Source organism: Scyliorhinus canicula, chromosome 12, assembly GCF_902713615.1.
Source record: "Scyliorhinus canicula chromosome 12, sScyCan1.1, whole genome shotgun sequence".
Taxonomy (NCBI): domain Eukaryota; kingdom Metazoa; phylum Chordata; class Chondrichthyes; order Carcharhiniformes; family Scyliorhinidae; genus Scyliorhinus; species Scyliorhinus canicula.
In genome coordinates, this window is record NC_052157.1 from 153,543,388 (window position 1) to 153,553,888 (window position 10,501).

Here is a 10,501-nt window from a genome sequence, read left to right on the forward strand (position 1 = left end):
AGTATTAGTGTCCAGGTTTATACTTCATTCACTGACTTGGAGTGGAAATAACCATGCTCTGGAATCCCTCCCTAATCCACACTGTCATTTTGTCTCTCATTACTCTTCTAAGATGCTCATTGATAATCCTGATGTCCAATGTTTTACAAGGTGTCCTTGTGTTTCAGTGTAAAATTCGCTAAACACTCCAGGGAAACATTTTGGGATGTTTAGCTATGTTAATGACAGGATAGAAGTGCAGATCTTTGTAGTTCAACCCAGATTTTGGGTTATGATTAACACACTCATCTCCTCACATGCAGTCGACGTCTGGCTACACAATTAGCCACAAGTGTTCTATACAGCAGGGGACAGAACTCTGTTGAGCCAGACTCTCTCAATTATTCCCAGATCTGGGTGCCATTTCCACATACACTTATAGTGGAGGTAGCCGTGGTTCAGTGGGTGGCACTCTTGACTCTGTTTCCGAAGCCTGTGGGTTTCAATTCTCACTCCAGAGATTTGAGGGTAAAAATCTAGGTTGGTGCTCGAATACTTCGCTGAGGGTGTGTAGCACTGTCAGATATGCCCCTTTCAGGCGGGCAATATGTCGAGCCCCCATTCACCCTTTCAGTTTGATTGGGCAGCATGGTAGCACAGTGGTTACCACTGTGGCTTCTCAGCTCCAGAGTCTCGGGTTCGATTCCCGGCTGGGTCACTGTGTGGAGGCTGCATGCTCTCCCCGTTTCAGGGTGTGTTTCCTCCGGGCGCTCCGGTTTCCTCCCACAAGTCCTGAAAGACGTGCTGTTAGGTGAATTGGACATTCTGAATTTTCCCTCTGTGTACCCGAACAGTGCGGTGACTGGGGGATTTTCACAGTAACTTAATTGCAGTGTTAATGTAATGTGACGATTGATGGAACCATCAATTCACCAGACACGTGTTTCCAATGTGAATCTAGGCTTTAATCGACTTACTTCAGAGCCAGCCTGTTACCTGTCGATGAACTCGTAGTGAACTCAGGCTGACTCTGGACAAGGGTATTTATACAGCTGCACTAGGGGGAGGAGTCATGGGCGGAACCAAGGGTAGAGCCCAGTACAAGTTCCTGAGTGCTCCCAGCGCTACTCCCCCTAGTGGTAGGATGGCGCTACTGCGCGTACAACGACAGTGTGAATTAACATATATACATTCACCACAACGATAAAGAATATTATTGATTAGAAGAATCCCACAGCCAGTTCTTTAAAGAAGATCAGGGAAGTTATCCCCAATGTCCTGGCCAATATTTATTCATAATTGACATCGCTAAAAAACAATTATCTGGTCATGAGCACATTGCTGCTTGTGTGAGCTTTCTGTGTGTAAATTGATTGCCCATTTTCCCATGTTGCCATAGAGACCACCTGGCCCTTCACTAGTGTGAAAGATGCTGTATAGATGCGAGTTTGTCTTTCTGTTTTGTAAATGGCCACATCTATTTGACCACCCTTTGAGAGGACAGTTTTTAAAGAAAGAATATCTCCATTTCTCGGAATGTGCCTCCATCAAAGTCACTTTGCAAGATGATGAATTGTTAATATGTGCTTTGTCTGACCCGCAGACTGTGAGTGGTGGAGTGCTGAGAGGAGTTGGGAAGCAGAAGCTGGGAGCTATCGGTAATCTAGTGGGTTTCTACTCAATTGGGTTTCCACTTGGTGTCGCACTGATGTTTGCTGCGCATCTTGGTGTGCTAGGTAGGAATTCATCTCAAATATGTTTAGATATTTTCTCCCTGTTATCTTTGTTTCCCGTGCCCTCCAGTGAGCCTCCCTGTCTCAATGTATTACATCCTTGATTTTTTTTTTTAACTTTAGAGTACACAATTCAGTTTTTCCAATGAAGGGGCAATTTAGCATGGCCAGTCCACCTACCCTATGTGGTGATTGCATCACTGTAAATACACAAGGGGTTAATGTAGATACACTAGAACTACATAAACACTAGAGGGAGCACCAGAGACATCATGACACACAGACATTCAACCAATAGGTCAGTGAGATAGGACACGACCAATGGGCAGTCAAGACACTCAGAGGTGACACTACCACAAAGGGGAATTTACACAACCCATATATAAGGACAGGGCACACATGCTGTTTCTCTTTCCATAGGCGACACTCAGAGAGACAGGGGCAGATCAGGAAGCATCACACCCACCGCATGGCTTAGAGCAGACTGGTTAGTGAGATCGAGTTACTATAGCAAGATTAGCAGGTGAGTCGTATCCAAGTAGGAGAATTGTTAACTGTTCAATAAATGTGTTAAATCTATCTCCAAGTCTGAACCTTTCTTTGTCAGTGTGTACATCAAGCAAGCGGCTTATGCTGCACAACACCCTACACATCTTTGGGTTGTGGGGGCAAAACCCATGTAAACACCGGGAGAATGTGCAAACTCCACACGGACAGTGACCCAGAGCCGGGATCGAACCTGGGACCTTGGCGCCATGAGGCGGCAGTGCTAACCACTGCACCGTACTACACCCTTGATGGGAGAGTTGGCAAGGTAACCTTGTTCCCATCTCTGGCCTTAAGCCAGCCAGATGGGAAAGAGCTGTGATTTGCCTTTCTTCCACCTCTGTGGAGAAGTGCCTGACTTCTGACCTTTACTCAACACTTGGCGCTGGCAGCTCAACTGACATCAAGAGCTCGACTCCATGGAAAGACCATTGATGCGTTGCGTGCACTTCAATGGCCTTTGTAGTTCTTCCCTTCACTGCTGAAACCCCTCAAAGAAACAATAGACGTTTGTGAAACATTTACCAATTTTTTCAAACGTTCATTCTTAGAATAAGGGCAAAGCAATCTCTAATTGCCCTTCAGAAGGTAATAGCTGGCTTCCCTCTTGAACCCTTTTAGTTTGTTCAGTGAAGGTGCTGTCGGTGTTGTTAAGAAGGGAATTCGAAAGCTTTGACCCAATGTCGATGATGTAAATGGCCGCTATATCACCAATATTTACCAGGACGTTGCCTGGAATGGAGAGTCAATCGTACGAGGAAAGGTTGAGGGTGCTAGGCCTTTTCTCATTAGAACAGAGGAGGATGAGGGGAGACTTGATAAAGGTTTATAAGATGATCAGGGGAATAGATAGACAGTCAGAGAAATTTTCTCTGGGTAGAACAAACCATTACAAGTGGACATAGATTTAAGATACATGGTGGAAGATATAGAGGGGATGTCAGAGGTAGGTTCTTTCCCAGAGAGTAGTGGGGACATGGAATGCACTGCCTGTGGAAGTAGTTGAGTCGGAAACATTAGGGACCTTCAAGTGGCTATTGGATAGGTACATGGATTACGGTAGAATGCTGGGGTGTAGATTAATTTGTTCTTAATCTAGGACAAAAGTTCAGCACAACATTGTGGGCCAAAGGGCCTGTTCTGTGCTGTATTTTTCTATGTTCTTTCTTTAATGTCAGGATGGCGTGTGACTTGGCAGCTCCCTTCAAGGTGAAGGTCTTCCCTTGTATCTGCTACCCTTGCCCTTCTAGATGGCAGAGGTTGTGGGTTGGGAAAGTGGCTTTGTTGGTGAGGTATCGCAGTCTATCTTGTAAATAGCACACACACTGTTGCCACGGTGCACTAGTGGTGGGCGGAGGCGAATGTTTATGGTGGTGGATGGGGGTGGGCCTGCTTTTTTCTGGATGGCACGGAGTTTTTTGAGTGTTGTTGAAATCCTCATCACACTTCTGACATGTGCTTTGTAGGCTGGGGAGAATCCTTGGTCTCAAGTTATCTTGAAAACAGTTAGTGGAGACAAGTGGTAATGAAGCCCAGCAGGTGTCCAATGGCACAGCTAACTGATCAGTGTGGCTAGGAGTTCAGTAATGACAGAGTGGCCTTTGTATTTACTGCACCATTTTGATTTTTCAGGTCTTTGGTCTGGACTGCTTATTTGTGTGGCTGTACAAACAGTCTTCTTTGTCACCGTGATTGCCAGAATTAACTGGAATAAAGCATCTGATCAGGTGAGTGATGCTCAGAGAGATTAATAATTACACCGATTTGTTTGCTCCTTATTGGCCTTTCTCTTTCTGTTGTCCCCTCATACCCCGCACTGTGTCCACTGTCCCTCGTCAACACCATGCCCCCCCTCCCTCAAGGTGGGAAGGTAGGCAGTCAAGGAGCGTCCATACCCGTCCCCGCCAACCCCTCTCCACCAACATCACTGAAACGAACAACATTTCCTTCATGTGACTCTTCAACAATATGCAGCACTGAACAGGACTTACCTTCCTGACTATCTTTGTTTTATCAGCAAATCAAATTTAGCAACCATACCTTTGGTCCCTTCATCTAAGTCTTTAATATAAATTGTAGAATTTTGAGCTCCCCCACTGATCACTGTGCCACACATCTTGCCAACCAGAAGATGACCCATTTATGCCTACTCTGTTTCCTGATAGCTACCCAATCTTCAATCCATGCGAATCTATTACTCCTTACACCAAGATATTTTATTTTCTGCAATAATGGTTGATGCGGCTCCTTATCAAATGCCTTCTGTAAATTTAAGTGCAGTACATCTATCAGTTCCTCTTTATCCTCAGCGCATATCACTCCAACTCTAATAAATTGGTTCAACATTATTTCTCTTTCACAAAACCGTGTTGACTCTGCCTGATTGCCTTGAATCTTTCCAACTGCCCTGCTACAGCACCTTTAGTAATGGCATCTAACACTGTCCCTATGACAGATGTTAAGCTAATTGACCTGTAGGTTCCTGATTTCTGTCTCCTTCCCCTTTGATCAGAGGAGTTACATTTGCTATTTTCCAAACGAAAGGAACTTTCCCCACATCTAGGAAATTTTGGCAAAGTAAAGTCCAGCGCATCAACTATCTCACTAGTGACGTCTGGGATGAAGATGTCATGGGAGTGTCTCTTTAAGAAAGGTTTTTGTCTTATCACATGGCTACAGTGATGTCATTGTGTGGGTGGAGCTGGGCTGTGGCTCTGTGAGCTGTTTTCCGTTTCATTTTCACATTTGGCTGCGGTGGACTCAGGGAGAAAGATGTATTTTGGCCTGTCTCTCTATTTTCATTTTAAAGAGTTATTCCAAGAAAGATAACATTGATTGATTATAGCTACCTGCTGTTTGCCAACTTAAAATACATAGTTTGCTTTCCAGAAGGGTTTAAACCTACTGGTGAGACGGGGGGTCAGAATCTCAGGGAAAGCCAGTCTTATTCAAGTGAGAATGCAGAGTGCTGGGCCACTTGAAAAGAGGTGTTGGTTTATGGGATTTTGTTTTTGAATTGGAACAGTTAAGGGGGAATTCATGAAGTGTTGTACATAGATTACTGGAGCTGTGGGGTATCTTTATGTTTGTAATTGATAAAAGTTCTTGCTGTTTGGTTATGTATAAATGTTAACTCAGTTCCTTAGAATAAAGCTTAATTTGATTAGTCTAGGAAGACTGTAGAATCACACCTCAAGTGAAGGCTCCTGTGCTCATACTAGCCAAGTTCAACAAAACGTTATAGGTCAGGTGAACTCCATAATATACTTCTGGCCCATAACAAAGTTGATCAGAACTCTGGAATTTGTCAATCTTGAGCTCCAACAATTTGCTCAGTACCACTTCCCTGGTGTTTGCCATTTTCTTCAGTTCCTCCCTCCCTTCGATTTGCTGATTTACAGCTTTTTCTGGGATATTATTGGTTTCCTCTATAGTAAAGGCTGATGCAAAACACCCGTTGAATACACTTGCCGTCTCCTTATTTTCCATTATTAATTCCCCAGAGTCGCTTTCAGTAGGACCAACACTCATTTTGTTAACTCTTCTGTTGTTTAAATACTTATAAAAATTCTTATTATCCATCTTCATATTTCTATCTAGCTTTCCCTCGTACTTTTATATTTCCCTCCTTTTTAATTTTTTGGTGTTCTTTGCTGGTTTTTGAAATTCTGTGCGACCTTGTGTACAGGTACTTTTTTTAAAAATGTGTCAACTTGACCGTGGGAAATGTCAGGGGCAAGTTTAAAATTGTACATAATCAGGTTTCTTCTCCGTTTAACTGAGGATTTGTGCTCCTTTCGAAGGCGATGGTTAATGCGGGTGTGAAGATCAGTGTGGACACCACTTGCAACCTCTCCAATCCTCAGACTGAGAACATTTCACCAGGTATGAAGAATTGAATGTGAATCTTGACCAGACTTCCAATGAATGCATTAGTGAGTTGGCCGATAGTTTCTTCACAGTGCAAAACCAATGCACGAAAGAGACATTGGGGCAAAATTCTGCCTTCATATGTCTCGTTCAAATTGTGATGGTTTATTAAGTCTGCTTGTGTAAATAAGGAAAGTTTGAGAGGGGAAAGAACGGCTGGGCGATCTTCACCCTGTTGGATGGCACAATCACTGAGAACTACCAAGAAACACTGAGCACAGTTGCAGCGTATCAGTTGATCTCTTCGAGAGCCGAGCTGTGCAGATGACAGAGGAGCTTTTTTTAACAACTCTCCTGAGACCAACTCAGTGGACAGGCCCTGGAAAATGTTGAATGTTCAGCAGATGAGATTAGCCTTTCAGATAATATAGTCTTGTCAAATCGACCAGTATATGGAGAATGTAATTCAGCGCGGAGAAATATAACATCGCACAAATCAACAGTACTCAGTGACCAACTACAATGCATGAACTTCCCCTTTAATTTCCTAAAGCAAGGTGTTTCTGAGGACTTCACATCCAAAAATAATTGAATGTGGAATGTATAAAAAGTCAATGAGCAGCTTCCAAGGCTTTCAGTATGTTTGGCTTCTGGAATAGAACTTGTATTACTCTTCAACTCCAGTGAAGGAACTACCAAGCCAGAAACTGGCTTGACCACACTTGGAGTCCAGCAGGGCCTCGAAAGGTCTGAATACTGCTTAAAAATAAATTACCCTCCTTTGTGAGAGTTCAGCGGTGGGCAGCCCGTTCTGTCACATTTACTCTAGATTCCAGTGTCTTCTAGTTGGTTCGAATGCTCGGCCACCACACTCTCCGGAAGCGAAGAAAGCCAATAGGTTGACTTTCCTCTCTAAAATTTTGAATGGTCAATTAAATATTCCCAGGCCATACATTAAGCCCAGAGGTGAGTGAGCTCGAAGAGTTCTATTGGGCAGCACCAACTGTGTACGCCTAAAACAGGCTTCCTTCACTAACTCCTTTTACCCCGAGAACAATTAAGAACTGGAGCAAGCTTTCACAAACCTTAATCTCTGCGCTCTTATTGCAATTCCAGACCGGACCCCAACAGTGGCTAGAATACTGGATCGAAACCCCAATATTTTATTTTATTTACAAGCCTGTGCGGGAAGAATTATTTACTCCAGGAGTGAAGAAATAGGGATTTTATATTTCTAAAACAAAACTTTATTCTGAATACAATATTAAACTTTTTTAACTTCACACCCAAAAAGAACAGTTTACAATACCCCTGATCACTACTACACATTTTCCCATTAAATTACAAGAAAAGAAAGATACAGCTCTCGATCTAACTTAAAATTAGCATGGCACAGAGTAATACTTGCTTTGTAAAACAGATTTGGCCCCTGTTAGAACCCCTTCGGACTCTTGCTGAATATCTTCAAACGGCTGGTCCACTTGGCTTGTTTCAGTTTCTTCCTGGTCTCCATTTAAGACTGCTCTGCTTTACATGTCATTACTATTACTATCCTACTGTGAGAGAACTTTGGACTCAAGGTCAGGAAGATCAGAATTCAGCTTCTCTTTCTCCCAAAGCCCACTGCCTTTCTGCATCCCTGGGCTCCACCCAGCAATGACCTCATCACCCCCAAGCTGAAAAACAAATGACCTCCACAGGCTACAAAGGCACATTAACGCCTCAGGGACTTCCCCAGACAAACCACATTCCTCTGGTCAATTGTACTTGCTGTTTCCTCGAGGTTCTGAGGCCTGTACAAAACAAAATCCTTTATAAAACAGGACCACTGCAGTCAAACACATTGTAACCCAAGGTTGTTAACTCTGAAATTGTCCCAATATTTAGAAGTCAATATTTCTAAAAATCCTCCATGCCTCACACTCCGTAAATATTCATTTAAATAAAACCTGCTGAACCTTTTAAATTCATGTGAATGACTGCACACTCATTGTGAAATTCCTGTGAAAGTTCCCTGGTGGATGGCCAAGGAGAGAGTTCTTACCAAGTACTGAGTACAATTGGCCACCCACATGCTGATTGCTTCCAAAACTGCACAAAGAAGCGCTTTGTTTCTTTGAATTTGTCTCAGTCATTTTCATATTACAGAGTGCAAAATCTCCTGTGAACCTGGGCAGTATTTTAAAATGTAACTTAGAGGAAAATGTGCTTAAAAAATATCCTGTGTCATATTTAAGGAAGGTAACTTGTGTTTTGGAGCTGTGCTACTAGGGAGCAAGGAAGTTTAAAACATCGCAGCTTTATTTAGTGTGCGATCTCTCACATGGCTGTTTCTTCTCTCACTGTTTCCTGCATTAGGACGTAGGATGTCACTTCTGATGAATACATTAATACGACAGAGCTTCACCAGAGCTTATAGGAATTAATGCAGATGCATACCATTTCCTCCTCGCTTCAACTGAGCGCCCCCAACAAGCTCAACATGAACAATGGTCAATAGGTCAATGGTCTGGAGGTCATTGCCCTCGGAGCTTCCGGAATTTCCATCTTTGCATAACGTCAGCAGGTGTTTGGTTTAACCAGTGTTGCTGATGAGCTAGAGGTGGTCGCTGGGTGGAATTCTCCATCCCCTAGCCCCGTGTTTCTCGGCGCCACGTTGTTGACTGGCGCCAGATTAATCTCTTCACGTCGCTTGGTAATGGGATTTCCCATTGTAGTCATCCCACGCCACCGGGAAACCGGCCGGGCAGGGGTGCGCTGCCGGCAGGAAGAGAGAATCCCAACGTCCGGAGTATTCCGGCCACCTGTGTCTGATCAGAAGATGAGGTGATCTTTCCTCAACAGTGTCTCTTACTGTCGGTGCTGTAGGATTGGCCAAGTATTGACTTTGTTCATAATAATAATCTTTATTCGTGTCACAAGTAGGTTTATTTTAACACTGCAACAAAGTTACTGTGAAAAACCTCTGGTCGCCACATTCCGGCGCCTGTGCGGGTACACGGAGGGAGAATTCAGAATGTCCAATTCACCTAACAGCACGTCTTTTGGAATTTGTGGGATGGCCATGGCCAATTGAACCCAGGTCCCTGGAGCTGTGATGCAGCAGTGCTAACCACTGTGTCACCCAGGTGTTTTGCACCTGGCCCGATTTTAATCTGATCAGGTAGGTTAGAGCCAAATTACCCTTTATATATTTTCCACAAAAAAAAATCATCTTTTGGCTGCATATAAACACATCAGAATCAGCAACAACACAGGGTTTTATACAGCCTTAGTGGGGATGGTTCTGACTAAAGAAGGCATTTATTCCTCATATTCGCAGGTCTTAATATGAATGAGCTCCGCCTGTGATTTATTTTTGCAGCAACCAAGTCATTGAGTTAGGGTCTCCAACCTCCTATTATCGGCAGTGTCTTTCAATGTGATTTTCCTTCACAGGGCTGTGCAAAGAGGATCCAGCTGTCATTGTGTTGTCCAGCCTCAGCCAAGGGGAGAGTAGCACGGACACCGAACAACTGAGAGAGGACTCCGCTGCGGTGGAAATCGGTGTCACCATAGTTGGAGAAATCCTGACCACAAAACAACTGATCGTTCGCCGTGGCCTGGCCTTCCTCTCTGGGCCCCTTCTACTGGCCGTTGGTCTAGTGATACAGTTAACTGTTGCAAATATCACGTAGGCCCTTGATGAATGAATCAGAGAAAAGCAGGGATCCAGGATCTGCAGCCCAAGAAGCAACCAGTGGACAAGATGTCTGAAGAAGAGTCCAAGCATTAACTCTGATTCTCTCTCCACAGCTGCTGCCAAACTTCCTGAATTGTCCCAGCACTTTCTGCCTGGATTTTGATAACAAGTGGTTACTGTTCACTTGGGACATCAGTTGCTGGAAGGAACATCCAGTCTACTTCCAATTATTTAATGAATAGAGGCGTGTTGGCAGTGTGCAGGCACCTGATAGACAGGTCACAGCTCATAAAAGCCAAAGGTATCCAAATTTCGAATAAACTGGGATTTGTTGACGGCACAAATGCTGGTTAAATACATCGTCATTGGTAATACATATTGATAATTAACAATTTAGAAAAATAACACGTGATTGTTATTGATTTCCCTCGAGCAGTATTAAAGACTTTTGAATCCCAGAGTTGCTTCAGGGTTCCATGTCCAATTTCTAAACATCTAACACCAGGTACAATGGTGCAGAATGACACCAGGGGCACACTTATTAGGTGTTAACATATTTCCTCTGCAGTTGCTCACTAGTAGGTCAAATGAAGCACTTCATGTAACACACAATGTATTATTCTGCTATTAAGGGGGAACTGTCTCTGAACTGCTCTGCCCCCCTTTAGTCCAATTGCTGTAGATCCTGAGA

At 43.7% G+C, this 10,501-nt stretch overlaps 1 pseudogene; it reads left to right on the plus strand.

Annotated features, from left to right (window-relative positions):
* LOC119975077 overlaps positions 1 to 10,268 on the plus strand; it is a 69,406-nt pseudogene extending 59,138 nt beyond the window's left edge.
* Positions 10,269 to 10,501: the final 233 nt, after the last annotated feature.